Source organism: Monodelphis domestica, chromosome 4, assembly GCF_027887165.1.
Source record: "Monodelphis domestica isolate mMonDom1 chromosome 4, mMonDom1.pri, whole genome shotgun sequence".
Taxonomy (NCBI): domain Eukaryota; kingdom Metazoa; phylum Chordata; class Mammalia; order Didelphimorphia; family Didelphidae; genus Monodelphis; species Monodelphis domestica.
In genome coordinates, this window is record NC_077230.1 from 1,309,631 (window position 1) to 1,325,421 (window position 15,791).

At 41.4% G+C, this 15,791-nt stretch overlaps 1 long non-coding RNA gene across 1 annotated transcript; it reads left to right on the top strand.

The window, feature by feature from the left end:
* The first annotated feature begins 4,386 nt into the window (after window positions 1-4,386).
* LOC130454076 (uncharacterized) lies at window positions 4,387-12,801 on the top strand. The gene is made up of 2 exons (XR_008911742.1): window positions 4,387-11,270; window positions 11,331-12,801. It is a non-coding gene; the product is annotated as an uncharacterized LOC130454076 (long non-coding RNA).
* The last annotated feature ends 2,990 nt before the right edge of the window (window positions 12,802-15,791 follow it).

Sequence of the window (15,791 nt, forward strand, 5' to 3'; positions counted from 1 at the left end):
AACTGATTCCTATCAGAAATTGGCTTGCAAAATTCCTAGAGATCAGAAAAACTGAACCCCCAAATCTGGATAAGCAGGATGGCAATTCCAGGAGTAAGGAAGATGCCAGAAGAGATCAAAGTCATTTTGGAAGCAAGGAAGTACTATACTTGAGAGACCCTGCCTCCCAAACCTTTGGTGTTGCTTTTTGTGTTGTCAATTAACTGAGCTCTCTGGTTCATTTACATTTAACTAAACCCTCTAAGCCAGGGCTTCTTTGAACCAGCTTGGCTTTCACTGGCTCCAAACTTCCTCTAGGCACCTCTTTTTTATCCTGGCTGCCCAGTCCCCTGCTTCCCTTCTAGGTCAGAAGAATTGAAGCATGTCTTGTTTCAGCTGGACCATCACAACCCTAAAATACCATCTCACACCTATCAGATTGGCTATTATGACAGAAAAGGAAATAACAAACCTTGGAAGTTACGTGGGAAAATTGAGACACTAATGCACTCTTAGCGGAACTGTGAACTGCTTTAGTCATTCTGGAGAGCAATTTGTAAGGCCAAAGCGCTATAAAACTATAGCTACTCTTTGATCCAGCAATACCATTACTAGTTCTATATCTCAAGGAGATTTAATAAAAAGGAAAAGGAAAAGGACCTCTATGTACAAAAGTATTTATAGTAGCTCTTTTTGTAGTGGCAAAGAATTGGACAGTGAGGAAATGCCCCCAAACTGGGGAATGACTGATAAAGTTGTGGGGCATGACTGCAATAGAATTCTATTATGCAATTTCATAATTTCAGAAAAACCTGGAAGTATCTACATGAACTGATGCAGAATGAAGTGAGCAGAACCAGGAGAACATTGTAAAATGTTGATGATGAAAAATGAAGAAAAACTGAATGGCTTAGCTATTCTCAGCAATACAATGATCTTATACAATCCCAAAGGACTCATGATGGAAAAATGTTCATCTACCTCCCTATAAAATAAAATGGGGGTGGGGTGACAGCTGGATGGCTCCATGGATTGAGAGCCAGGCCTAGAGATAGGAGGTCCTAGGTTCAAATTTGGCCTCAGACACTTGCCAATTGTGTGACCCTGGGCAAGTCACTTAACCCCCATTGAGTGATCCCTACTGCTCTTCTGCCTTGGAACCAATACATAGTATTGATTCTAAGTCAGAAGGTAAGAGAGAGGAAAGAGAAAGAAAGGGAGAGAGAGAGAGAGAGAGAGAGAGAGAGAGAGAGAGAGAGAGAGAGAGAGAGAGAGAGAGAGAGAGAGAGAGAGAGAGAAAGAAACCTGAATTTCACTCCCTTTATTTTTTTCTTCAAGTTTTCTTCTACAAAAGGATAAATGGGGGCAGGCTTTGACATGTTTGCCCATGTAAAATCTATATGAGATTGCTTCTATTTCAGCAAAGGAGAGGGAAAGGATAGAGGGAGAGAATTGGGGTTCAAAATTTTAAAATAAACAAATGTTTAAAATATGAACCTGTAGGGGAAATAATTTTTTAAAAAGAAATAAAGACTAAAATAATTTTAAGGTAATATATACTTTTAAATATGAAAATACCCAAATTAAAGATTTAGTGCTATGCCAATTAAACTTTGAAAGAAATAATCTGTAGATCTCTACAAAATAATAACAAAATTCATAATTCACTCCCTCCTGAATCTCCACTTAGCCATGACTGCCAAGAGAAGCTCACTGGTGGTCAAGGGTCAGGGCGTATGTATATATAAATCTACTGCTTTCTTGTTTCTATTTATCAGCTCTTTCTCTGGAGGAAGACATACAGAAGTTATTCTGAAAACAGTATTTGTCCTTGTATGTAATGCTCTCTTGGTTCTAGTTGTTTCCCTATTCATAATTTCATGTAGGTCTTTCCATGTTTTTTTAATTAACCTGCTCATAATTTCTTCTGGCTCAATAATATTCCATCCCAATTATAACTTCTTCCCCAACGGATGGACATCCCCTCAATTTCCAGTTCTTTGCCACCACAGAGAGAGCTGCTATAAATATTTTAGAACGTATAAGTTTTTTTTCTTTTTCCTTTGATCACCTTGGCAAATAAACCTAATAGTGATATTTCTGGGTTAATACCACTATACACACGTTTATAACTCATTGGGCATAATTCCAGATTGTTCACCAAAACGGTTTGATCAGTTCATAGTTCTAACAACAATGTAGTAGCATCCCCATTTTTCCATATCCCTTCCAACATTTGTCATTTTTCCCTTTTAATATTTTAGTCAATTTGATAGATGTGAGATGATATCTCAGTTCTTTTTATTTGCATTTTCTAATCAATAATGATTTGGAAAGACATCTAGGTGCCTCAATAGATAGCCAGCCAGAAGATAGCCAGCCTGAAGAAAGGAAGTCCTGGATTCAATTCTGGCCTCAGATGCAGCCTATCTGAATGTCCTTGGGCAGGGCACTTAACCTTAATTGCCTAGCCCCAGGGTGACAAACCTATGGGATACGTGCCAGAAAGGGCATGCAGAGCCCTCTCTGTTGCTTGCCAGAATTTCTTACTAGAAAGGCAGAGGGACTCAGGTCAAGCTGCTCCCTTATCCCTCTCCACCATGCCCAAGGACCTTTTTATACCTCACCCACCCCTCTGCCCAGCAGTCTAATAGAAGTGCTTCCTCCCTCCCCTGTGTAAGGTAAGGAAGGGTGGGAGGGAGGTGGGTGGGTGGGAAAGGGGGAAAGAAACAGCACAAGGTCTCTGGGGGCAGGGCATGGCATGAGGTTTCTAAAAGGTTCATCATCACTGGTCTAGCCATTACCAGTCTTCTGCTTTGGAACCAATACTTACTATTGATTTCAAAACAGATGAGGATCTAAAAAAAAAAATAACAATTCAGAGTATTTTTTCATATGGATATCTATAGTTTTGACTTCTTCATCCACAAATTGTGTCTTCATATCCTTTGACAATTTATCAATTTGGAACAGCACAGATTCTTATAAACTTCTCAAGGTTCTCTGTATATTTTAAATATAATATTTCCCCCCAATTTTCTACTTTCCATCTAATCTTATCTACATTAATTTTACATATACGAAGCTTTTTTCAATTTAATGTTATCAAAATTATCCATTTTATATCCCACAATACTTTCTCTCTTGTTTATTCATAAATTCTTCTCTTACCCATAGCTGATAGGTAATGTTCCCTGTTCTCATTTGTTTTTTATATATCCCTTTATGTCTAATACATGTATCCATTTTGAAATCTTATTTTGGCAAATCATGTAAATGCTTTCCAGTTTTCCCAATAATTTTTACCAAAGATTGAAATCTTAATCCCAAAACTTGGATCTTTACTTTTATGAAACAGTTACTACTTTTATTACAATTTCATGCTGTCTTTTCTGTTCCATGGATCTACTTTTCTATTTCTTAGCCAGTACCAGATAATTTTGATAATTACTGCTTAATAATACAGTTTAAAACCTGGTACTACTAAACATCCTTCTCCTACATTTTTTCCATTCATTCCTTTGATCTTTTTTTTTTTAACCCTTACCTTCTGTCTGAAGGGGGGACAGCTAGGTAGCTCAGTGGATTGAGAGTCAGGCCCAGAGATAGGAGGTCCTGGGTTCAAATGTGGCCTCAGACACTTCCTAGCTGTGTGATCTTGGACAAGTCACTTCACCCCCACCCCCATTGCCTAGCCCAAACCACTTTTCTGCCTTAGAACTATTAGAACTAATACCCAGTATTGATTCTAAGACAGAAGGTGAGGGTTTCAATAAGAAAATAAAAATAAAGAATAGATACTAAGTACCAGTTCTAGGGTCGTGGAGTGTCTAGGAGACCATCAGATCCCAGAAGTCCTAAGTTGTAGGAATCATAGCCATGTGTCTTCATTTGTCAGCCTGACTGACAGGCAGAAGTCGGGGGACTGAGGTGAAACCTTGGGCCAATGAAGGATCCTGGGGAGGGTTCAGACTGAGCTTGAAAGGGCAGCTTGGGAAGCCTCTCCCTGTCCACCACTCCTCCAGGCTAGTAAAAGGGCTCCCTCCCAGCTCGCCCAGGGTTTGTCGTAAGCCATCTCCAGCTTGACAGAATCCATCTCTGGCCCTTCCCGGACTCAAGCCTGCTCCTTGGCTGGCCCTAATTTGTCTGCCTGAACCTCGTGGGGAGCTGAGCCTCCTGGCTGCCCCTTGGGAAGGGGACCGAGGCTCCTGGAGAATCTAGAATGGGATGGAGCAGCGGGGACTGGGAATCGCAGTCCTCCCTTCCTGTCACTCCTAGCGGCTCATACATTTAGTGCGAAGTCTCCACCATTCTTTTTATTCCTGACAGCTCCAAGCAGAAGGGCACTAAGGGCTAGACAACTGGCTTAAATAACTTGCCCAGGGTCACACAACGAGGAAGTGTTTAAGATCACATTTGAACAGAGGACTTCCTGTCTCCATCCACTGAGCCACCCAGCTGCCCCTTTATTTGATTTCTGAAGGGATGATGGTGGCCAGCAATTGTTTCTGATACCACAAGACGACAGACGAAGGCCCCATTTTTCAGTATTTTAAGCCATTCCTAGTTTCTTATGCTAGATTAAAAAGCACATTTCATCGTTCCATAACGTGCCTCCTAAGTCAGTAATTCGGTAGCGTAGTGCGAGGAAGAATAGCTCGAGCCAGCCACAGCGGTGACATCATGTCATCCAGTGAGATGTCCAGGCGACCCCGGAAGGAGAACCTCTTTCTTGAACAGACGACTGCGGAAGAAGATCGACCTTGACTGGTCCAGCCCATTTTCCAGCTCGCTGTGACTAGGGGACCCGTTGAAGGGAAGGGTAATTCCTGAGGTGGTTGTCCAGAGATGTGTCTCCTGCTTGGGATGACTGTCAGGAGGCTTTGAGGGCGCTCTTTACCGCCACCCTGGAAGACAGATGAGGGCGCTCTTTACCGCCACCCTGGAAGACAGACAAGGCCCTCTGCTTTAAACGAGCCTAAAAGAGGGAATCTTGGCCTTGAGGGAGCCGCTAAGCACATTCAGCCTTCCTGGAGAGAAATGGGCCTGCGTCTCCTCTGTCGCCTCACCCCTTTGCACCTTATTAACAAGCACTTCAAACGCTGGCAAGGGAATCCCGACACTTTAACAAGGATGAGGAAGCTTCCTAAGAACGTTCTTCCTCTCGACATCTCCACTCGTGTGGATGCCTCCAGTGGACGTGGAACATGGACTGGTGACAGTTACTGAAGCAATGCAGAAAGTCGACAATTCCCGTTTCCCAGGCTCCACACTGGAAACTCCGTTGCTATTGTCTTGAGCACCTCTGACAGCGCATAAAATGCGGAGCTTTGGGAGAAAAAGGCCTCTGTTCGTCCTCGCCGGAATTTAGCACTACGTGAACCGGCAGCCATCTTGTTGACCAGCTGCATCTCTACCTCAGGCCCCTACAAGGTCAGCTTAAAGAGACCGAACCATCTGGGTAGTTCCTGGGTTTGCTCCCAGGCACTTTCCTCTTCTTACATTCATTTTAAACGGGTGACTTCTTAAAGGTTTTGTCCACGACGGGTAGAAATGCTGCTGGGTTTATTTCCTGGCCGGCTGCCTTGCTCGGTATGGGTGCTTTCCACCCATTTTGTGAGGGGATCTCCAGACTTTTCCACATAGACCATCCCATTATCTGTGATAACGCCCTTGCCAGATATTATTCCATTGTTCCACATCACGTACTGCTCTCCGATCCAGCTTGTTGTCAACTCTTGCCTAGTTTAAGTCCTTTAGGGATTTGAAATCATAATATTTAGGGGATCACTTGGTCATATCTCACTGTTTGGGCTGAAAAGTTGTCATGGAATGTGAGCTATAATTTTTTTTAACTTTCATTATTGGTTTTTTCTTTTGATTTGTAAGAGGATATTTGATTTTATTGACTCTAATACCTATGCATACCCCAAAGCTTTAGACTATAGAAACCTGCCATTGATTGTTAGGTATTAGGGGACCTTGACTAATAATTGTGTCAGATTTCAGAAGAAGGGATCACAAAAGAGCCACTGTACAGTGCCAAGAAGCACAAGGTCAAAGAGACCATCAATCCCTGTGGGAATGATGAGAATTTGTGCCAAGACGGAGGACTTGTTTTGAGGTTAAAAGAAGTGGCTATTTGACAACTTCAGACACTTGACTCCACCATGCCATATTTTCTACAAGTACCTTAGTTGGGCTGCCATTTTGTCTCCCCTATCCCTGAGAGTAAAGGAAAAACCAGACTAGGGATTCACATATTTTCCCTTTTACTTCAAAGTCTAGGCCCTCTTCTCTTCTATAATATGACAGTTTTCTGTAGTCTTGGCTGCTGATAGGTAAAGTGTAATATTACTACAATTGTCCTATAGGCTTGTGGGACATAAATCACTTTAATTGGACCCTGATTTAAGGAGCTATTATGGACTTATTCTTGCTTACTCAAAATTTTATGTATATAGGTTATTTTTCCCAAAATTTAATTTTTTTCTATCTATTTGGGGTTTTTTTATGTTTTGAATTCTTTTGAGAATTGATTCTCAGGGGAAGGTTATATAATTTTCATAAAATACAAGATTTAAAATTTTTTCTGAGAGAAATTTCAGGAAAAGAAGCTCACTAACTTCCCAAATCAAGAAAGTGAAACCTTTTAAAGACGGCACCATAAAGAAGCCAGTGGAAACCATATACTACATCAGAAGATCCAGAATGAACTTTGAGATGTAGTGAATTGAACTGAAGGGGGTTGAACACATTTATTTTGAATGTGAACTCTTATGCCACAGGGGATTGTCCCCAATTGTCTTTTGTCAATGCACCTACCAATCATTGGTTTTGCTCCCTTCCTCTTTTATTTCCCTCTTACCTCCAACTATCTCCAACTTCCTCTTAGAAAATGCAATATTGTATGCACCTCTAGTAAGAGAATACTTAGAGATATAAGCTAGTTATTTTAAATGATTCATTAGGGAGATTAAGCATGTAAATCTGGGAGATTTCAACAAGCTTGTCTCCCAATAGAATCACAGGGGGGGATTGTGAAAGAAAGAATTTCAGCAGCGCTCACACTCCCTTGGCTAAAGGCCACCAAGAAATGAAGAGCCCCAGAATTTGCCAAGCAATGAATGGGAGCAAATCTCTCTCAGTCTCCTGCTTATATACAGTTTTCTCAACCCATCAGCTCTCCTCATCACATCTCAGGAATAAATCATAGCCTTTCAATTTGCCTAGCACTGCCCAAGGTGGAGGGGTTAGGGGGTGGAGGAGGGAGGCGGGCAGTGATTGTGGCCTGTTAGGGAGTGAACTTTCTTTGTTAGTGACTTACTAAGTGTTAAGTAGGGATACTTTAAATTCTTGATTGATTAACTTAAAATAGACAAAGGGAATAAAAATTCCATTTCACTCTATTCAGTCTCAGTTATTATGCTTCCATAGATTCTTAAGATAGTACTTTAAAAAGATGTATCCCTCAAACAATAACGCCCCTTAGGGTGTCTGTGGTCAAGTTCCCTTGACATGAGTTTGAGGGTACATTCAATCACAAATTTGGTAGAGTTACATTGACTTTCTAAAGCTATATTAAAAAGGCTGATAGCGAGATCTATGCTTCATTGAACAAGAATGTAATTTTTAAGAGAATTAAGCCCAAGGGCATTGGTCAAAGAATTTCTAGAGAAAAAAGATCATCTTAATTGCTGCTATGGATAAATAAAATAAAGAAGGCTATTCTTTATAAGTGTGGGGGAAATGAAGGGCTTTTCCCTAGCAAGTTCTATCTCTCTCTCCCTTTCCTAGTGTGGTGGCTAATGGAAGAGCTTGCTTCTTCAAAGAAAAAATTAAGTTGAAACTGAAGCGGACCTTATGTGCCGCCCAGTGGAGTCAAACATAACAACCACCAGCTTTGCCATATAACCAAGAGAGCAACTCTGAACATCGGTCTATATCCTCAGAGCACAAACAGCTGGCTGGGCAACATAAATGTCAGAGATGTCATGCAGGGTTACCCAAAATATGCAGGTCCAAGTGGAGTGAAGGAAATGACAAACTACTCCAGTATCTTTGCCAAGAAAACTCCATGAACAGTACCAAAATGATCAAAATACGGCATCAGAAGCTAAGCCGCCCAGTTTGGAAGTGTCCAGTGGGTTACTGTGTAAGACAGTTACATGTAATTCCCCAAAGAATGAAGTTGCTAGACCAAAACCGAAAGGAAACTCATCTGGGGATGTGTCTGGTAAAGAAAGGAAATGTGGTGGCATTAATGTCAATATTGCATAAAAGCCTGGAATCATCATCTATGATGAAAGTAAGCTGGATCTGATCAAACAGGAGATGGAAAGATTAAACATTATCATCTGGGAAGTCAGTGAACTTAAATGGATGAGAATGGGTGAATTTAATTCAGGTGATCATTATCTACACTACTGTGGGCCAGAATCCCTTAGAAGAAATGGAATAGGACAGCTAGGTGACTCAGTGGATAGAGATTAAAGGAGGTCTTCTGTCCAAATCTGGCCTCAGGCACTTTCTATCTGTGTGACCTTGAGCAAGTCATTTAACTCCAATTGCCTAATCCTTACTGCTCTTTGTACCTTGGAACCAATACTTAGTATTGATTCTAAAATAGAAAGTAAAAGGTTTGGTTGGGGTTTTTTTTGGTTTTGTTTTGTTTTTTTTTTTTGTAAAAAAGAAGAAATAGAGTAGCCCACCTTGTCAATAATAATAGGGTGAGAAAACCAGAACTGGGATGTAATCTCAAAAATGAAATGCTATCTGTCACAGTAATAGAAGTCTAAGTTTCAACCTTTGATGGGAAAGAGTCCAAAGTTGGTCTGTTCTATGAAGACCTATAATATCTTCCAGAAATAACATCAAAAAAGATGTCACACTCATCATAGTGGATTAAAATGCTAAAGTAGGAAATCAAACAATAACTAAAATAACAGGCAAGTTTGGTCTTGGAGTACAAAAGGTTAGAGTTTTGTCAAGGATCACTGGTCCTAGCAAATGCTTTTTTTTTTTCAACAATCCAAAAAGCAACTTTATACATGGATATCACCAAATGGTCATCGTAGAAATCAGACTGATTATAGCTTTTGCAGCCAAAGGTAGAGAAACTCTATATAGTCAGTTCAAACCAGAGACCTAGAGCTAACCCTGGCTCAAATGATAAGTTTGTTATTGCAAAATTCATATTTAAATTGAAGAAAGTAGGAGAAAATCATGAGAACATGTAGTATCCCTTACGAATATGAAGTGAAAGTAATGAATTGGTTTAAGGGATTACATCTACTAGTATCTGAAGAACTATGGGCAAAGGTTCACAATACTGTCTGTGAGTCAGCAATAATGAAAATTAAAAAAAAAATAAAAGAGTAAGAAAGCAGTGACTACCCCATAAGGCTTTACAAATAGCTGAGGAAAGAAGGAAAAGGAAAGAAGAAAGAGAAAGGGAAAGAAATCCCACTGAATGCAGAATTCCAAACAATAGCAAGGAGATAGAAAAGGTTTTCTTAAAATAAGGCAAAGAAATAGAAAAAAAACACAATAGAATGGGAAGGAAAAAAATCTCTTCAAGAAAATTAGAGCTATCAAAGGAACTGAGGAAAATTATTGTTAGATTGTATCACTAACAATATTTTCACATGAATCTATTTGCTTTCTCAGACTCCAACCTCTAAAGGTCAGGCAATTCTCTTCAAGGCCAAAATTGAGTAAGGACTCCCAGGATCCCAAGGCACTTACATGGTCAGTGACCCTTTCCTTTCATTTACCTTGTAAAACAAAAAAACAGGAGGGCAGGAACTCCTATTCTTGGTTTATGTTATAAATAAAAATGCATTTCTTAGGTGCCAAAAAGGGGTAGTAATAGGAGAGGATCTGAGATGTCTAATCCCACCTCCTCATTAAAATATCCACCAATCAGACTGCAAGAGGAAGTCATAATGATATACTGTCAGGTTCATCTGAAGAGTTTATGACAGTGATAGCAAACCTATGGAAAGTGTGCCAAAAGGGGCACAAAGAGCCCTCTCTGTTGTCATGCCCACAATCACCCACCAGAGTTCATTACTAGAAAGGCAGAGGGACTCACCCTTTCCATGTGCCTAAGGACATTCCTCACTTCACCACCCTTCTGCCCAGCAGCTCATTGGGAGCCCTTCCTCCCTCCCCTGTCTGGGGGAGTTGGCTCACATGCTGCATAAGGGTGCCGGGCAGATGGCGACCTGTTGAGTCTATGGTGAAGGTGATTCCCATGGTAGGGCTGGAGAGGAGCTAGGTTTAAGAGAGGCAGAGCTCACAGTGGGGCACATGACTGGAGGAGAGCAGAGAGCTGGGGCCACTAGCTCCCCCTCTCCACATTCACCTCTCATCACCTGCCCCCTGCCCAGCAGCCCAATGGGAACATTTCTTCCTTCCCCTATCTGGGGTAAGGGTGGGGGGAGACAAGATGGGGTGGAGGGGGCAGAGGAGGAGGAGCACAGCCTTTGGGGGACAGGGCAGGCCCAGCATTCCATCTCTAAATGATTCACCATCACTGCTATATGACTTTGCACTCTCTCAATCAACTTCTTTGCACTACATATTCAGTAAACCAGCAAATTTGGAAAATTCAACAGTGATCCCCGGACTGAAAAGATGGGTTTATGGCCCAGTCCTAAAGCAGGACAATGGCAAAGAATGCTCAAATCACCAAATTGTGCCCATTTCACAGGCCAGAAAGGCTATGCAAGATAGGCTTCAACACTGTATGAATTGAGGGTTACCAGAAGGGCAGGCTGGCTTTCACAGAGGCAGAGGAAGGAAAGACAAAAAGGACAACATTCCCTGGATTATGAAGGAAGCGAAGGAGTTCTGGAAGAGCCTCTGACTGTGGATCACAACAGGAACGGGTCCTCAGGGAGATGGGGGCAGCAGGCGGTCTTCTCTCCTCCTAAGGCACCTGTGTGCAGGTCAAGAAGCAACACTTAGAACTGATCGGGGGACAGGGAGCAGCGAATTCATTTGAGAGGAAAAGAAAGTCTATTTACTATGCAATGAGAAAAGCCAGGTGCAGTTAGGAGAGGACATCTTGGCTCTAGTTTGTCCATCTGTGAAATGAATGAGCTACCATTTGAGCCCTAATGCGTCTTCCGACTCTATAACAGAGAATGTTCTCTCTTGAAAGAATTCCGAAACATGAAGCAATTTCCCTTCCCCAGCCCAGGAAACCTGTGACTATAAAGACAAGTCGAACATCCATCAAATCTGAACAAGGAAGCCAACGGAAGACAATATCAAAAAGACAGGTCGAACATCCAACCAAATCTGAACAAGGAAGCCAATGGAAGACAATATCAAAAAGACAGGTTGAACATCCAACCAAATCTAAATAAGGAAGCCAATGGAAGACAATATCAAAACCTGCTCTTTCCAGCACAAATCAGGCAGTGGCCCTGCCATGGCCATCTTCCAGTGAATCTGAGTCACGATAAAAATCATACATCAAAACAGTATCATCCCTTTCCCGTTTTTGAGAAGAAAACGCAAACTTTGCTGACTGTGACAGATACTCTACCAGAATGAAATTCTAATCAGGATCGATCTCTGAATCTAATAGGAAATAGAATGAAAAGACAACAAAATCCCAATGCCAACAGAGAACCACATCAAGCAATGTACTTAGTTATACAAATGGGGAGCTGCATGCAGAGACTTGATGGGATGTGAAAGCTAAAAGAGACAGGATACAGTTTCAAAAAGAATTGAACCGGGAGGAAAGAAGCTTACATGCCGGCCTTCCCTCTACCCTTGTGACCTTAGAAATAGCCCCTTTACCCTTTGAAACTTCCGTTTCCTATCAGTAAAATGTGGATATTGAACTAAATGCCCTTTAAGTCTCCTCCCTGTTCTACCATTCTGTAAGTCTGCGAGGTCAGGCATCAGAATGAGGTTACCGCTCTCATCTGTTCGACCAGCAAAGTTCCAAAGACAGCACTGAAACCCTGGCTAGTTCAAGGTCTGGGCAATGGCTAACCTCCCACCATTTCCAAATAATCAGTAATTGTGATGTCAGAAAGCAGACGAATGATGCTAACCTAAAAAGTTAAATTGGAGAGAAATTTGAGCTGAAAGAGGTTTTTCTTAAACAAGTAAAAATAGGGTAGACTTCTGGTAAGATGGCTAATTAAAGCCAGATCTCCTTTGTCCCCTATAAGCAACATAAAATGAGCCAAATAAAGTAAAAGGGAAAAAAACAGTAAAAGAGGAAAAAGAAGAGAAAGAATCTTCACAAGCAAAATTAGTAGACTGAATAAATGAATAATAAAAAACAAGCAATGAATATAATCAATAAATACCATGAGGCAAAAGAAAACAAGGAAAAACCATCAGAAGAAAGTCATAGTGCTACAGCAATACCAGGCAGAACTTCAGCAGACCGAATGGAACACCTCCAAACACCATCCGAGTGGTTTAGAAACTCCGTAAAAGACTTAAAGGAAGATCTGGCAACTATAAAGATGGAAATAAAATCTCTTAAAGAAGAATACAATAAGACAAACATGAGAATCGATAGCTTAGAATTGAAGGTGGAAAATTTTCATAATGCAGTGAGTTCTCTGAAAAAGAAAATTTCAGAGACAGATTCCAAAAATGGAAGAATGGCCTAATGGTACACTTTCCAGCTAGAACGATTGATACTTGTTTGGGCTTAATATCACGATACAGGAACGTTCAAGAGTGTTCCCTTTCTTGGTTTACTCCCAAGAGACTAAGATAAATGTATGTAAAAACATTGCTTTTAAGAGACAATAAATATATGCTTGCTTTCTACCTTAAGCAGATCCTATATGTGGGTGTGAAACTATTATTGTGAGGCTGGACTTACAAGGGTCTGAGATAAGGATTCTCTGAGTTGTACCATGAGTCCCAGATGAAATATCCTGTGAAACTTGCCCTCGTTATTCTGCTCAGGATTCAGCTTTTCTCTCCCCTGTTTTCCTGTTAGATTGGACTGGAGTCCAAATAGATTCTAAATGAGGAACTACTCATTCGGCCAGAATTCACACATACATGTATGTAAATAAACACATACACGTGCATATATGTACACATAGACTGCAATGTACCTAAAGCAGTATACCCTATAAGAAAGATGTCAAATAAAGATAAAAATATTTTTAGTTTATGGCATACACATAGCTATGTCGAGACATCTTTGCTTACTGGCTGGAAGTTGAATTCAAAAACATAAATATTCAAGTGAACTCAATATGCGACATGTAGACGTGTACATATAAGTGTATACTTACATGCATGTTACATGTGCATGTTTCTATACATCTGTTTGGCAGCAATACATTCCTTATTGTGTGATGTCCGAAATGCAGTTTTTACACTGTGTTTCTTAACTTTTTGAGAGGACTCCAATGCCAGGTCTTCAAGTGCCAAGGAGTCGGGTCGGTAGGGCAATGACATGTTTCTAAGGTAACCACAAGCTGGACCACTTCGATTTAGTTCTCTCAGCTGGGGACTCAGCGCATTACAGCTGGCCAAAGGGGCCAAAGCAGATGGCAGAACCCCGAGGAGGAGCCCTCGTAAATGCACAGGCTGAGGCAGCTGGCATCCTGCTTGTCCCTAGAGGGGTTCCGGGTGAACGCAGCTCATCAGCGAGTGATCTCATGGTGGTCCATGGGATAGAGCCCTTGCGGAAGGTGAAACAAGGGACAACCAGCGGGTGCAGAGCGCTGGGATCGGGGACTCCATCGTCGAGGCGCTCTCCTCCAATAAACGTCAGCAGAGCACGAGTTGTTCCTGGGTTCGTGCTGCCACTTCCTGTGCTCTGGCTACAGGCTTACTGCAGAGGAACCCAAGAAACGGAGGACATGTGAAACATAACATTCCTGATCCGAGAGGAAGCGGGAACAAACTGTAGGTGAATATCGAAGCAGAAATGCAAAACTTGCAAAGCGGCGACCAAAAGTAACTCCTCAGCTTGGAGATCAAAGCATGACGGTGTCATTCCAGAATGACACTCTAGAACTCCAGAATAATGTTCTGGATGGTCTCTCAGAAATGGAGAAAAGAGCAGCGTATGCATTGACTTAGATTACACCGTCAGGGAGAAACCCCGTTCTTGTTCATGCTTCATTTTTGGAAGAGGATCAGCGACATCCGGGAGTGACGTCTTGATGTGTGCTCGAATTGGAGTTCATGAGGCATTTCTGAAGCCACTGGCCTCGCTTCTCTTCCAAAGCCATCCAATTCCAATGGCCAGACACAAATTGGGACCCCTGGCAGAGGTCCGCCATGCAGTCTTTGACGTCTCACCAAGCTCTAAGTGCCCTTAGGGCCTGCTTCGCCTTTGGGACTAGTGAAACGAATTGTTCCATGCGCCCATTCTGCCAGAAGCCTTTACCTGCCTAGTCCACCTGCCAGAACGATTTACCGAGGTGTGACCTCTGTGCGTACTACATTATTGCTTCTTAGAGCCACAGGAGAGTTAGGAGAAAGGTAGATACCAAAAGGTGGATAAACAACCCCGAAAAGGTCACAGAAAGTTCTCACCAGGGGTACTAGTTGTTCCTGGACACCCCATACAGCCTTGAATGAAGAAAATCCCTGTAGAACAAAGAGAATTATGAAGACTTTAAACAGGGTGAGCAAAGTGGCCCCTTCTCAGCTTCAGGTACTATGGTAACCCCTATTGGAGTAGAGCCACCAAAACTAAAAAAACTATCAAAGGATGACCTTCTCCCCAAACCAGCTGACTAGCAAAATCCCCTCATCGGAAACCACTTCCTGGATAGGTGTGCGATTCTTCATCTCACAATTAAGGGTGATCTGAATGAAAGGAAATTTTTATTTGGATCAAACCCGTAGTGCCAGAAATGTTTCCTCCAGGAACCTGTTTTGTAGAGTGAAAGACCCCCCCCCCCAAAGTAAACTGATTCTCCACTCATTAAAATTTCTTTTTACTACTGAATTGTGGTTCTCACTGACCTAATGTTCATCCAGTTTGAACTTGGGCCTTCTGTGGGCATAAACACTAAATTTTATTCGTTATTTTAATGAAATATTTTAATGAATTATTAAATTAAGATTTAATTCGTTAAAAAATCCAGTTGCCAAGTTCCAGAGAGCAAATCTTATAAAGTAGCAGGAAGAAGTAATTTGCAAATTAGAAATCATTGAATTGGACATGAGAAAAGAAATGGTAGGAATATGATATATCAGAAACCAAAAGGAATTGGCTTTAAATGTAAATAAATTTTAAAAATTTATCCTGAATAAGAAAAAATAAACAAAGCTAGGTAGTCTTTTGTGATGAACAAAAGAAATTTAACAATGTACAAAACATTATTGAAGGGTACCAGTCCCCTCACGGAGTTCTTGCATGGGCATGGGTCTAATAACCTAGAAGGGGAGGCAAAAGCTGGGAGAATGGGGGTATAAGGTTTAAAGATTAAGGATGGAATGGCATAGCTAGAGAAAACAAACACAAGACACACAGAGATCATCCTGTCAGTCCATCAGCTCCTCCTCCAAAGATCAAAGAGAGAGTGAGAATCAGTTGAACTGATTTTATTCAGGATCCAGAGTTGTGGGGAAGACAAAAGAAAAACAGCAGAAGTATTACTACAATATTGAAAACCAATGACACAATAAAGAAATGGATATCGACACAACTGTACAGCAGGGTTCCCAGGAAAGAAATTCATTTCAAAGTCCTTGCCAACTTTGACCAAACCTTCTCCTAGCCAGACCACTGGCACCCAACTTATTTATATGTTAAGTGTAGGTCTTTGACATTACAAAGGATCTTCACA